Source organism: Xenopus laevis, chromosome 3L, assembly GCF_017654675.1.
Source record: "Xenopus laevis strain J_2021 chromosome 3L, Xenopus_laevis_v10.1, whole genome shotgun sequence".
NCBI classification, from domain to species: domain Eukaryota; kingdom Metazoa; phylum Chordata; class Amphibia; order Anura; family Pipidae; genus Xenopus; species Xenopus laevis.
In genome coordinates this window covers 90,027,001-90,042,183 of record NC_054375.1, presented here as the reverse complement: position 1 = coordinate 90,042,183, position 15,183 = coordinate 90,027,001, and the positions used below count along the sequence as shown (strand labels likewise).

General features: G+C 36.0%; 1 protein-coding gene and 1 long non-coding RNA gene across 4 annotated transcripts in view; one reads left to right on the top strand and one right to left on the bottom strand.

The window, feature by feature from the left end:
* prkcq.L (protein kinase C theta L homeolog) overlaps positions 1-7,486 on the bottom strand; it is a 64,702-nt gene extending 57,216 nt beyond the window's left edge. Inside the window, exon 1 of the mRNA XM_041586569.1 lies at positions 7,394-7,486. The gene's annotated coding sequence lies outside the window, so the exon portion shown is untranslated. The remainder of the gene's footprint in view (positions 1-7,393) is intronic.
* LOC121401519 overlaps positions 1-15,183 on the top strand; it is a 301,118-nt gene that overhangs the window by 91,091 nt on the left and 194,844 nt on the right. The window lies entirely within an intron of this gene.

Here is a 15,183-nt window from a genome sequence, read left to right as displayed (position 1 = left end):
CATGGTGCTGCTAAAGAGTTTTTTCATGAGTTTTTTTTTTTTAAATTGTGTTTTGATTACAGTAAAGAAGACACAGTATGAAAATCTTTACATCTTTGTACTCTCAAAATAGTGTTACCTGTATTAGTATTCGTATTTGGGTAGAGGGATGCTGGTCAAGAAGTATGTTATTTGCCAATGAATTGTTCAAGTATAAGATTCATTATATCCAGAAACCTATTATCCAGAAAGCTCCAAATTACAGGAAGGCCATCTCCCATAGACTGGTTATTAAGCAAATAGTTTTTAGTTTTTTTAAAAAGTGCTTTCCTTTTTCTTCGTAATAATAATACAGTAGCATGTAACTCACGGCAACTAATATGTGTGAATTCATACTGGTGGCCAAACAATACTATTGGGTTTATTCAACATGATTTTGGGCAGACCTTAGATATGGAGATAAAAATTACTGAAAGATCCCTAAACCGGAAAACTCCAGGGCCTGAGCATTTTGAATAATAGATTCCATACCTGTAATTGTAAAGGTGGCTGTGCATATAGGAAAGATATATTCCCAGAATATACACCAGTTTGTATAAAGACATTTGATTAGATATGAATGAGCACTGAAGTGAAATATATCTATTGCCTATCATGACCTTCACTCATGAATGTAATGCCATATATAAATCAGGTTTAGTGCCTTGTGTTTCTAAAAATACTTAAGGCTTTTGCCACTTAACAGCCTGCCTAAATAGTGCAGAATCATTCCTTCTATTATTGTGCCATATAATAAGCAGTGGCTTGACATGTATGTATTTATCTCTCTGGACATCGTAGAGGTGGGATTAGTCTGGCAATACTGTATTCTGTATGGTAGATCACCCTGCTTAACCCCATATAAGTAAAGGCTTTAAGCAAAAAACTAAAAAAAAACTAAAGCAAATTTGCAATATCCATAATTTGAAAAATGCAGACTTCTCATGATTTTTAATGGTTTCTGACAGTTCCCTAAGCCTAGCCCCCTGCTCTCCTGCTGATCTCTCTGACTACTTTGCTGAGCTGGCTGACTACTGTTACTTTGTAAAAAGAAAAAAGATACTCTTTATATTAATTTACCGCTTCAGTCTTTCGAGAGGTCTGATTCAATTGGTGAAAAGAGAAAAAAGAAAAGAAAAACCCATCTTCTGACTGATAATTCGATGGTTCACTTCTAAAATTCAAATACATCCACTTGCTGAAACTAGTAATTAATTGTGCAAAATTAATAAACAATTTGTGATTGGCTCAATTGCTTGGAATAAATTATTTAAATCAGATAATTTATTTATTCCAAGCAATTGAGCCAATTAATTACAGCAAGTGGATGTATTGGAATATTAGAAGTGAACCATCGAATTATCAGTCAGAAGAGGGGTTTTTCTTTACGGTTACTTTGTATCAACAGCCACCTGTCCTTAGGCTACATCCTCCAAACACCATACGTTATTTCAACAAGGAAAGGAACATCACAGTGCAATGCATTGTGGGTTATGTAGTTCCTGCATGCTGTCTGTAAGCTGTGAAGAAGTTGTTACAATTTGTAACATCAGTGGTTTAGTTCCTCCTTCCCTGCCAATGATGCAGAAAGAGAAGAACTGTTAAAAAGCTGGAGTTCAGCATAGAATATGACATTTTATGTACATGGTATTCATACTTTTTGACGAAACCGGTAACTGTGATCGGTATATTTGGGTTTCTGTGTTATGTGAGCTTCTTTATCAAATTTTGGTTTGGAAGCCGGAGTTCCCCTTTAAGCGTTTGCTGTAAATTAAAGTACAAATGTATTGGGGAGGTACCAATGTGTTACACATCCCAAAGTAAATATAATCACTTTCTGTAGACCCAGGGCAGGTGCCCCTGTTTGCTGAAAAGTGCATCGGTCCAGTGGAATTATACTTATGGGCCGCGCCACCATCTCTTCCGATCTCGCTGTGTTCTTCTTTACTGTCTAGGACAGCCTGCATGAGCATTCAAGCTAAAGTATGGATTTTTATTCTACTGTGCATAAGCACTGTCCAAGGAACAAAACAAAAGATTCCTGGGACATTGAAAGAGAGCAGCTTGGTTCACAATGATAGTACCCCAGGCTAGTGCACCAGCCCAGGGTCTAAGGTAAATGATTATATTTACTGTGGGGTGCCTAACACAATGGTACCACAATAGTACCTTTCAGCTGATTTGTACTTAAATGGGTATGGCCAAAATATTACAGTAAATGCTAATTTTTTGCAACAGAAGTAAATTAGCGTCATGTCATCAGGGAGATGATTACCATTTTGAAGACATCATACCATATTATTACTATTTTGTGAAGTGGAAATCAATCCAGATATTCCAGGACTTGATCATTACTTTGCTGATTAGTTAGAAATTAGTAAAGTAAAGAAAATGAAATGTAGACGTTTGTAGTTTTCTAAAAGGTCAGGGAATGTGAATTTAGGGACATACAAAGAAATCTTGCTCTATAACAGAAGTGCATGGTTCTTTAAGATATAGCTTTTCTCCTCACATGAACTTTATTATCATAACACATGAAAATAAATGTTAAAAATGTATATTTTACAAAACTATCTGTGGATATTTATGTATCTTGCGTTTAACAATTTCAGTCATATTTTCTTACTATGATTTGAGTTATGTTTTTATCATAGAGCATCTAATGATGTAAAGCTCTGGAAATGGTACTGTACTGCAATAGTTCTATGTTCATTAGATGTTTCTGTACTCTTAATTGTCAGGTAATACAACCCTACTTAGTCAATTATCTTCATATCAAAAATTAATATTTTGATACATTTGACCGCAAAATCCAGATGCCGTATAGCTATGACTGTGCAATGGTCTTTGCAGATCATCTGCATGTAGTTCTGCAATACTGACCTATATTTGGAAAGACATCTGTGTAAATATGTTTATAAAGAAAGGAAGTGCAGAAATAGCAGCCCAGTTGACTTTTTTAAATAATATAAACAGATCAATCTTGTCAACATATTAATGCTAAAGTGTGCTTTCCCAAGACAGAAGTCCTATTTATTGCATTGTCATAAAAGATCTGTTTAAAGAAACAAACCTAAGTGATCCAAATATGTACCTTTCTAAGGAGTTTACATGTTCACACTCAAAATAGTGTCCAATGTATTTATGTATTTGTTAGGATTAATCCTATATTTTAGAAGTTTTTCTCGCTAAAAGAAAAGAGGATTCCATTTGAAAACTGAGATTACACTTAAGACTTATACCCTCTCTGTATGTGCTGCCCACTAGTGACATATGGGGCTTTCTGTTCGGGGAACCCTGAAATATAACTTCTCAACTTTTAAAAGGAGAACTAAAGCTTAACTAAAGAAGTAGGCTAGAAATATTGTACATTATGCTATGTGCTTCTATACCAGCCAAAGGCAACCATGGCCCTTTAGCAGCGAAGATCTGTGTCTCCAAAGATGTCCCAGTAGCTCCCCATCTTCTTTTCTGCTGATTCACTGCACATGCTCTGTGCTGCTGTCACTTACTGAGCTTAGGGACCCACTCACAATATACAGTACACATAGAATAGAAATGTCACAATATAAGGCTGATTAGTAATTAATAGAAATAAGTATTACATGGCAGCACAGAAACCAGTGCAGCTAACATCAGAATTTAATAGCCCTGTAGCATCAGCACCTTTGGCTACAGTGAATCAGACTTTAACCCTTGAGCTTTCTTCTTGGTCGGACGTCTCTGCTACTGGAGCTGCAAGGCCCCTGACACCATTGAGCATGTGAGTGTTGCAGACACTTTCCAAGATGGTGAAATCCTGGATCATCGGTGCCATCGACAAGCTAAAACTTTAGGCTGGTGCAATAAATTCAGTATATAAAATATGGCATTTTTAGACATATTCATTTTTAGGATTTGGCTCTCTTTTAAGAGACTTCTAAAGTTCTATACCTGTTAAAGGTATATAGGGTCAGGTTCAAGTTTATTAAAGTGACCCTTGTGAAAAACTTTTTTCCTGTGAAGTTAAGATTGTCTCGGATGTGTTACACAATTTGGCTACACTTGATGGCACCACAATTTTTTTTATCTGTACTATGAAAAAAATAGGCAGAAATAGGGAAGGATAGGGAATAAGCCATAAAAAGGGACTGTAGTTAAACTTGCATGGATGCATTACATACAAATAATTTTTACATTGACTGAGCACCAAAATCCTCACAGAAGTGTTGACAGAATAGTGAACTGAGTCTGAACCCTATTTTGCATATTAGGCAAAAGTTGGCTACAGTAAAAGAGGCAAGGTTATGAAGATTAGAATCGTATCAAAAGAGAGTAAAACAGAGATATGACAAATCTCTTTTTCATGCTTATAATCTCAAAATAGTGCTACCTGTTTAAGTATTCCTTTTAAGGCAGAGGAATGCTGGTCAAGAAGTATGATGTTTTTGCCATGAATTGTAAGAGTTACACTCTTTAATCTTCATCTCCTGAAGGAATACTCCATTTTATGGCTATTACTGTTATAGAGTTGAGCTCAGGGTACCCTTGGAATCATAAAATATAAACACGCTCTTTTCTCTTTTTGCCTTGGCCATTTTAATATACATTAGATTTGATTTAAACAATAGCTGTGATGTAAAATGCAGATTTTTCTGCCTTCAGTTGAAAAATGCTTTCACTTGTCTCACATTATTTTAAATTCTTAACTCCTCCTACCGAGTGATTTGAAAAATAGAATAACCTCAACCCCTAAGAGCCCATCAATAGCTTTAACAAAGGTTCTCTGTGAATTAACCTTGCCCCATACAGTAAAAAGCTTAAATGTAGCTGTTTTCGAAAAAAAAACATTTTTAGTGACTGAGTGTGACTGTACATACAGACAGTTGCCATGCAAGTGAACGGGTGGAGACGGATGCTTGGGTGCAGTTCAAGCCAGTGAGTTACTGTTGCTCTGGTGACAAAATACTTGGAATGGCCCAAAAAAATTAAAACTGTAATTGAATAGGGATAATAAGATTGCAGATAGGATTTTCTCGAGGTGATTCTTGGAGAAATTCTTACATGTCAGGAAGATGGGTCAGGCTAACTAAGAAGACGGAACACATCATTGACATCATTGCGAATTGTAACAAGGAACTATTTAAATTTTGATTATGGGACTGGTTTGCCATTTTTTCATCTAACTGGTGCTATTAACAGCCTTGTAACTGTGTTTAGGGTGTTTTTGGTTATTTTAAATTCAAATGAGACAACGTTTATAGAGATGTAACAAGCAGTACAGGTGTATGCTATTTCTGTGTCAGTTAGAGAGTTGCAATATATCTTTATAATGATCAACTCTCGTTAGTACAAACAACAAGGTGCAAATTAAATCACCACTCATTTTTCTCATCACTGATAGGCGATAAGTAAATTTTCTGAAACTTGTGTAACGTTATTTTTCTGTGTAATTGTTTGCCTTGATTTTTGCAGTTGTGTTGAGCCTTGATTGTGTTGGTCATCCAACTTCCAGTGAATTACCAATAGAGTTTCTTCTGTCTTTTAAAGGCAGTTAAGGCATATTAATTAAAGGCTAGGGCCATACATTTGTCACCCTCAGAGCTCCATATACAAAGTACTAGCACCTAGCCCAATGCAGTTTGGAGAGCAAAGTACTGACAGATGCAGGGGAGCCCTGTGTATAATGCCTGCCATAAGGAGAAGAAAGGAGAAGTCTCCCTAGGGCTTTAGGTGTCCTGCTGCTCCTTGTTTCTGAATTATGTGCAAGCTTTGGGATGTGCCAGGGCACTCAAACACAGGCAATATTATGTACATAAACAGAAGCAAATCTTTGGACTTAATTCTGGGGTGTACAAAGAGTTGTTTCAATGTCCACTGTGAGTAAATTCTGGGAGACCAAGAATGATTGAACTGTAATTAACAGTAAGATCTGTATATGCACACACAGTATCCCAACAAACCGCTTCATCCTGGTGCCCCAAAATATGCCAGAACCTCATTGCCACAGTGTATTACATAGCCTCCTGCATCACCAAAGTGCAGAACCCATACGGTGCACTAAAATGCAAGAACACTCAACATAACCATGTGATATAAGAACCCTCAAAAGGTTAATGATCATCAATCATACAACTTTGCAATTCTGAAGAGACAGTCATTTTCCAGATACTGCAGAAATGTTGTACCGAATTCTTTCCTGCACAGTTTACACACAATTCCTGGATTTCAGCTCAAAACTTGATGGTAAACTTACTTGATAAAATACATTGACCACTATAAATAATAATATAATAGATACATTGCTATGCTTTATTTATTATGGTTTATGGCATGCAAACACCAATTCATCGTGACACAAATACCTCATATACATCACATTGAAAATAATTCTCTGCTGGCTTTCTGATATATTTAATATGTATTTTTTTAGTCATTATCATACATGACTATTGATATTGGATTTAGGAACAATAACTAAAACACAACATGAAACAGTGCAAAGGGGCTGCACTGTGCAAGAATGCCATATGAATCATTAGCTTTGCTCTTCCTTTAAAGGAACAGTAACACCAAAAAATGTAAGTGTTTTAAAGTAATAAAAATGTAATGTAGTGTTGCCCTGCACTGGTAAAACTGCTGTGTTTGCTTCAGAAACACTACTTTTGTTTATATAAATAAGCTGCTGTGTAGCAATGGGGGCAGCCATTCAAAGGAGAAAAGGCTCAGGTTACACAGCAGATAGCAGATAAGCTCTGTCTGTCTAATGGTGTTATCTGTTATCCATTAGTTAACCTGTGCCATATAGCCATTTTTTAATTTCCGCCATTGCTCCACAGCAGCTTGTTTATATGAACTATAGTAGTGTTTCTGAAACAAACACATCAGTTTTACCAGTACAGGGCAACACTGCATGATATTTTCATTACTTTAATACACATATTTTTTGGTGTTACTGTTCCTTTAACTTACACACATAGACAAACTGTGCAGAAAACAAACTGATGAGTACCTTATTTGTGGGTATTTGCCTGCAGACAGACTAAAAACACATGCACATTATATTGGAAAGCAACATTAAATTTGCTTTTTAAGTTATTCCCTCAGAGCTGACTGGGAGAGCTGGGAATGTGCAGCAATATTTATATTTTCTAAAATATTTTCACTGGCCATGTATTAAAAAGAAACTTTAGTTTATTAAATGGTAATTTACAGCACAAAAATTATATTAAGTACTCGTCAGTAAGACACGAGATCTATTAGCCTCTAGAAGCATGTAGAAGAAATTGATTATTAAATGATTTAAAATGATACCTAGTTCCAATCTATCTCCGAGCTGAAAGATGTGAGCACCCCTGTTCTGCTTTAATAGTTAAGAGGAAGAAATGAACAGTACCTTTTCTCTGAAGCAGCAGCAGCTGTAGCCTGTGACATGTGTATCATAACCCTGTCATCTCAGTACAATGCCAGTGCTCTCAAGCTTCCGTCTGGTCCATACCACAGCCGCTGCCTAGGCACGCCCCTGCACACTTAACTACTTCAGACTGTGCACTGTACATTAACACAACTCATTTCTCTGCCTGTGAAATAAACCATACATTGGTCTGCTTGTTAAACATCGGAAAAGAAGCGTGGAACCAAAGAAGTAAGAATAGATTCTGCACTTTATAATTACAAAAATATTACTTGATATTTGCTCTAAAATAATCTAACCCTTATCAATGCAATGCAGATACTGTACAAAAGAGAGGGGATTAATCAATGCACATTCCCTGGCCCCTCTTCACTAGTAATTTAGTATCGATGCAAGTGCATATACTTTCAAAAACAGGGGGTTTAGTTACAAATTTATGACCATAAAATTGAAAAGCCACCATACCACATCAAGGTAGACCCTATATGGTGGCCCAAATTATTTACCTCTGGCCCTTTCTTTTTTTGTAGGCTGGCACCTCCATGCATGGTGACATTTCTCCTGACCAATGGACTGGCCTCATAGGGCTTGATCCTTCCCCACTATTAGAATTGTGAGAGACTGCCAAAGCCATAGCATTGGTTCCACAGTCTAAGTCCTCCCCTGCTTGCAGCTTTTACGAGAGCGAGAGACTGCCCTGGAGCAACACCATTAAAGGAAAACTATACCCCCCAAACAATGTAGGTCTCTATAAAAAGATATTGCATAAAACAGCTCATATGTAAAATTCTGCTTCATGTAAATAAACCATTTTCATAATAATATACTTTTCTAGTAGTATGTGCCATTGGGTATTCATAAATAGAAAATTGCCATTTTAAAAAATAAGGGCCGCCCCCTGGGATCGTAGGATTCACTGTACTCACAAACATACCAACAAACCATACATGTTAGGTCACATGAGCCAATAAACAGACAGAGTTGTGTCTTTTGCTTCCACACTTCTTCCTGTTACAGTTAGTTGAAGTATTTCTGGTCAGGTGATCTCTGAGGCAGCACAGAGACCATCACAAAATGGTGGCTCAAGGCAAGAGATGTAAAAGGGCAATATTTACTTAAATATATATTCCAGTTTGGTAAGATTCTTTAATATGCCACTTAATATGATATGAACTATCTGTTGCTTAAGTGTTCATTTTGGGAGTATAGTTTTCCTTTAACATTTAAAAGGCATAAGATTACCATTAAAGGGACTGGTGTGGGGGTGCTACAATTATAAGAAAGTTTGGCCGTCATTCCTGCAGACGAAGAGATGGAAGAATGTATATGTATGTAGCTAACTTGGCCATATCAGTTGCACTTCCATTGTACTTGTGTACAATGTTTTTTAGCCTTAGTGATTCCGAAACGCCCAAATGCTGCATTGTCGGTAAAACAAAAAAAACAGTAGCATCCAAAATTTCACTTTGCACATTGCACTTGTGTAAGTAAATGACCCAACAAAACTTTGTAACAATGTTATTTGTAAGAAAGATGACAATTCTACTAAGTCTAATGACTGACTAGAGAAATTGCCAATTTGACTAAACTGGACAACTGGGCAGCAAACTGGCGAATGGGGTTCAATGGTGATAAGTGCTAGGTTATGCACTTTGGCAGAAATAATATAAATGTGAGTTATACACTAAGGGGCAGATTTCTCGAGGGTCGAATTCGAAATTCAAAAAAAAAGAATGACCAATCGAAACTTATTAAAAAATTAACATTTTTTAAATTCAGGCGAATAGGATCGACCTGCAAACTCGAATCGAATTCGAATCAAATTTTTTTTTCTCAAAAATCCACCAAATGACTCCAGATTGATTGTAGGAGGTCCCCCATAGGCTAAAACACCAATATGGAAGGTTTTAGATGGCTAATAGTCGAATTCTTAAAGGGACAGTACATAAGTTTTGAATTTTGATTTTTTTTTTAACTCAAATCGATTTTGGACTATTCCCTAGTTTAATTACCCTAAACTCGAAATTCAAAAATTCGAAATTTTCAATTCGATACTTGATATACCTGCCCCTAAATGTGTTGGACTACAATTATATAGAGAAAACTCTGCAAACAAAATTGATTAACAAAGGGTTAAACACTACAGAATCACTTCCCAAAACCCTACTAAATTGTACTATGCAGAGAGAGTTCAACTGCAGAATGTTTTCTCTCTCATGACAGTTTCCCTTTAACTCAGACGTGTCATTTACACATTTATCTAGCACACAGAATTAAAAAGTTTCCATTCTTGATCTGAAGAAATGAAATAAATGTAATGTAAAACAGAAAAAGAATGTGATATGCCTGTGTTGGAAAATATTAGTTGGCAAACATATTTCCTTTCATGATAAAGTAAACACCCACACTGTGCAAAGAAATTCAAGACTCACGCTTGCTAGCGGAATCTTCCTGGAAGGCCTTTCTTTGTGATGCTTGACTTCAGCCTGGGTGACTTGTAGTTTAGTCTAGCACATTGGCCTCATGGCAGGAATAACTGGCAGCTCCAGAAAGATCCTTAGAAATTACAATGGTTGCATGATTATAGTGAATATTCAAGCATCCTTATACATAGTCTTCACCATTCTTGGAGATCAAGTCAGTATAGAATTAGAGGAAAGAAAGTGGATCAAACAAATGCTTGCAGTTAAACCGTTATATATTTTAAAAGTAACAAGGTTTTGTTTTTCTTTCTTTAACTAGCCATTATTATTTAAATGACTCTACTAACTTTTCTTAAGGTTAACTTTTAGTATGTTCTAGAATGGTCAATTCTAAGCAATTCTTTAGTTTTTTTTAATCATTTGCTTTTTTCTTCTGACTCTTTCCAGCTTTCAAATGGGGGTCATTGACCCCATCTAAAAATAAATGCTCTGTAAGGCTACAAATGTATTGTTATTGATACTTTTTATTACATATCTTTCTATTCAGACCCTCTCCTACTCGTATTTTTTGTATTCCATTCTCTTATTTAAACCCGTGCTTGATAGCTATTGTAATTTGGACCCTAGCAACCATTCATTTATTTTATATATATATATATATATATATATATATATATATATATATATATATATATATATATATATATATATATTTAGGAGCCGAAACGTCGTAATAAAGCCTATTATTTTTTGTTTTGCACTATAAAGACCTGTGTGTGCGGTTGTCATTAAAAGAAAACAGGCCCACCTTTCGGTCCCCATCTTTATATAGTATCCCATTGCCATTAAAACAGATAACTATTTCTCCAGTGCATATCTGGTCTTACTTGGAATTTATTAGCTTCGTAACTAAAGGTCTGACACACATTTCAGCAAGATTTCAAGTTCATCTAATTTTGGAGCTTTCAAACTGGTTTAAGAATGTTTAAATGAAAAATAATGCAAATGAACATGTTACACTTGGAATTGTACACTTCATCTAAAAATAGATATCTTGCGCTATAAAAGATGTATGGAGCATTCTAAGAATAGAATTCATTTCCCTGATGGGAAGCAAGTTGAAGATTGAATGACTTTAAATTTTACTGTTCAAATCAAAAGACCATATCTGGCTGATGTCTTTAATCAAAACCTTTTTCTCTATTGAATCTTGCTAGCTTTTACTTGCAGAGTTTTTGTGGCGACTTTTTGCAGACGGTTTCATTAATAAATCAAACTGTTCATTGTTTCAGAAAATACTCGCTTGTATATTTTGTTTTTTCTTGAAATGTGGAAAAAATGCTAATTAGTTTTTTTATTAAATCAACCCCCTATTGTGCACACAAGAAAGTTCATTCAGCACTATACTGTGGTGCTGTAGCTTGATTGCAGTTCCCAAAAATGATCCACTATGGCAGAAAACAACCTCTAGGGCAGTATCTTCAGTGCAATAATTAAAGGGGTTGTTCAACCTTGAGTTAACTTTTAGGGGCAAATTTACTAAAGGGTGAAGTGAGTACTGCTGGTGAAAATTCACTCTAGCGGTACTTCGCTCCCTAACGCCAGGCAAATTTGCACTCAGTGAATTTGCGTGGTTACGTCCATTTGCCAAAGACACTAAGATGCGGATTTTACTGAACGTTACCTCTTGCGCCAGACTTGCCTTCGCCACCTCAGAGGCGAAGTGCAATAGAATAGAACGGACTTCTTCAAAAATTATTTGAAAATTTTCCCAAAAAACACTAGCGTCTTTTCCTTTTTTCAGGGTGATAGGCTGCAAACGAGCGTACATATTTTTTTTGGGGTAACTGGCTTCCCCCCTATATTTCCTAACATATGGCACATAAACTATACACTGGGCTCATGTGTAGGGCAATATAACAACTCTATTTTCTTTTATTAAGGTTTCCCGGGCTTGTGTAGTGTAATGTATTTGCTGCAACATACACGTCCATTCAACTTTAACTTCCCGCTGTATGCAAATTAGCCAACGCTAGCGCAACTTCACTTGGCGCAGTAATGCGAGCACAACTTAGCCAGCGTTCTGCGCCCTGGACGCCCTATCCTGGCGAATCTACGTCTGGCGAAGTGTTGCACTGTTAGCAAAGCCGTAGCTGGCAAATTTTTGGAGGTTAGTAAATTTGCCCCTTAGTATGATATAGAGAGTGATATTCTGAGACAATTTGCAATTGGTTTTCATTTTTTATTTTTTGTGGTTATTGAGTTATTTAGCTTTTTATTCAGCAGCTCTCCAATTTGCTATGTCTGCAAACTGGTTGCTAGGGTCCAAATTACCATAGCAACCATGCATTGATTTGAATGAGAATATAAAACATTAATAGGGGAGGGTCTGCATAGAAAGATGAGTAATAAATAGTAGCAATAACAATACATTTGTAGCCTTTCAGATCATTTGTTTTCAGACTTGGTCAGTGACCCCCATTTGAAAGCTGGAAAGAGTCAGAAGAAGAAGGCAAATCATTTAAAAACTATTCAAAATAAATAATGAAGACCAACTGAAAAGTTGCTTAGAACTGGCCATTCTATAACATACTAAAGGTTAACTTGAAGGCGAACCGCCTCTTTAAAGTGCTTGTGTGTCAGTATTTACCACTTAAAATGCAAATGCTCAAATCTTCTTAATGAAAATTAGTGTAGACATAGATGATCTTGTAACCACACTTTGGCTGAATCACCTACTCACCAGATGCCAATATAGCCAAGCCAAACTTCAATCATGCATCAAGAGCCTTCTGTACTGTATATCCTAAATGGATACCAGCTAAAAATAGAATGCACCAAAATAGTGTAATAACGTCTTTAATGTGGAATAATTAGAAAAACCCAAATGGGATATTCAGCCCCCTATTGTGCATTTTAATTCACCAATATGATTAACAGGCTAAAATCAATTGAAAATATATGATACTAAAGATAAAATATTTTTTTCAGGTTTTTGTGATATGAACCCCCTTTCTAAAAAACTATAGCTAATGCTTTAAGAAAAAGGTTGCACTTCAGTCCACTGAGACATAAATCTGATATTGTGTGTACTTACATTTTTATACTCAAACCTCGCTCTATTAGGGCAGCCCAAGTTCTTAAAGGAACAGTAACATCAAAAAATGTAAGGGTCAAAGTAATACAAATCTAATGCAGTGTTGCCCTGCACTGGTAAAAACTGCTGTGTTTGCTTCAGAAACACTACTATTGTTTATATAAATAAGCCTCTGTGTAGCGATGGGGCAGCCATTCAAAGGAAAAAAGGCTCAGGTTACACAGCAGATAGCAGATAAGCTGTAGAACATAATGTTATCTGTTATCCACTATTTAACCTTTGTCATATAGTCTTTTTTCAAATTCCACCATTGCTACACAGCAGCTTGTTTATAGGAACTATAGTAGTGTTTCTGAAGCAAACAGATCAGTTTTACCAGTTTTTTTGTTTGTGTATATACCTTCTTAGATTCAATCCTTACTTCATAAAAAAAATACTTCACCTAAAAACCACTCTTTTCCCCCAGCTACTTAAAAGAGGATTTCACTTAGCTGTTCCCTGCTAGACGTCATCCTGCCTGACAATATTCATGTGGTGTCTTATGTCACTATGTCCCTTTGAGTTGTCCTGGCTGGAAAAGCATCTGTGTTTGTGGCTTTCCCCAAGAACACAAATATATTTTAAAACCCCTTCATTAACAGCTAAAACAAAGACTCAAATCTCCAACTGCCTCCTAGCAATATCCAACTGGATGAATCAATGCCACTTCTAACTGATCCTAACTGAACTAATCATCTTTCCACGGAAGCCTGGTAAACTCGGCACATTGTCTGAGGGTGATTCTGACTATGACTAAGTGCTGGGTAAGCATGAAACGCGTTAGGCGTTAGAGGGGATACTTTCCATGTCTTTTAATTATTGATGTGAATAAAATATATTTTTTTACCTATTAGCATGCCTTGGAGAAATTTTTGAGTTTATGGTTTTACCTCTGTTTGGTCACTAGAGGTCTCCGGCATGCATACCAGTAGTATTTACTGATTCTGCTCCCAATTTGACTGTAATAGTTGAGGGTGATGTAGGACTCATCCGCTGACTGACCACTGTCAAAACCTATGACATTTTTTTACACAATATTGCCAAAATCATCTCTGCATCTCTTTCACCAGTAACAGCTAAGATGTTCATGCATGCTCTCATCCTATCTTGACTTAATACTGCAACTTGCTACTAAAAGGCCTCCCGAACGCCTATTTCTCCCCACTATGGTCTATATTAAATAATGCTGCCAGATTTCTTCTCCCCTCATCTGAGAGAGTATAGGTCCCTCCCCTGCTGAAGTCCTGATCATAGCTTCTCATAAAAGAAAAATAACTTTGTTAAACCTGTGCCATACTGTTATGCATAACTGTAATTATAATAAAATAATTTACCTACACCTACACTGTGCTGTAATTAAAAAAACACAGCCTTGTTCCTTTGTCTATAGTTATATATGAAACAAACTATTTTATTGTATTAACCTCTATCGCTATATTTCAAATATAAGGCATTCAGGGTAAGTCAAATAATGCAACAAAAGGACCACTGTTTAGATTACAGGTTCTTGGTCCTGTCCTCCAGTCTTGTCAATGTTGTACATTTTTGTTTGGTATGCAGCTAATTTACACCAATGATTTTGTGGGGTCAGGTTTTGTTTCATGTTCTGCTTTCTGTTCATGAATGAGTCTCACAACTGTACCACATTATCTAACCCACAAGTTTTAGTGCAAATGGGCTAAACTGTTACTCCGGGTATAGCTATAGCTCTGGCATCACAATTTGTGCAAATAGCAAGTAGATGCAAGGTACAGTTATACATATATATTGATGCAAGTAGCTTTGTGAATAGCACATGGGTGGCGGCAATGATTTAAGGCTCATTTATCAATGCAAGCATAATATTTATTGCTATTTAAGCAGTGTTAAACACAATTCATGTAACTTTACAATTTATATATGGTATTTTATTAGCCACTAGAGCTGACATATCTCTGATAATCCTATATAATCCATGTTCATGTTTAGCCTGATTGAAATTCATATGTCTGAACCTACAACGCACATTTCTTTAATAGGCCAGTGATGCTTCTGAGTTAGGTATTGAACAGTTCCTGGAAAAATTAAATCATTTTCACAAAAGGTAAAATATTTCTGCTAACATACTGTTAAAGGGGTGGTTCACCTTTAAATTAACTTTTAGCATGATCTAGAATGGCCAATTCTAAGCAATTTTTCACTTTATTTATTTATTGATTTATTTTTTATAGTTT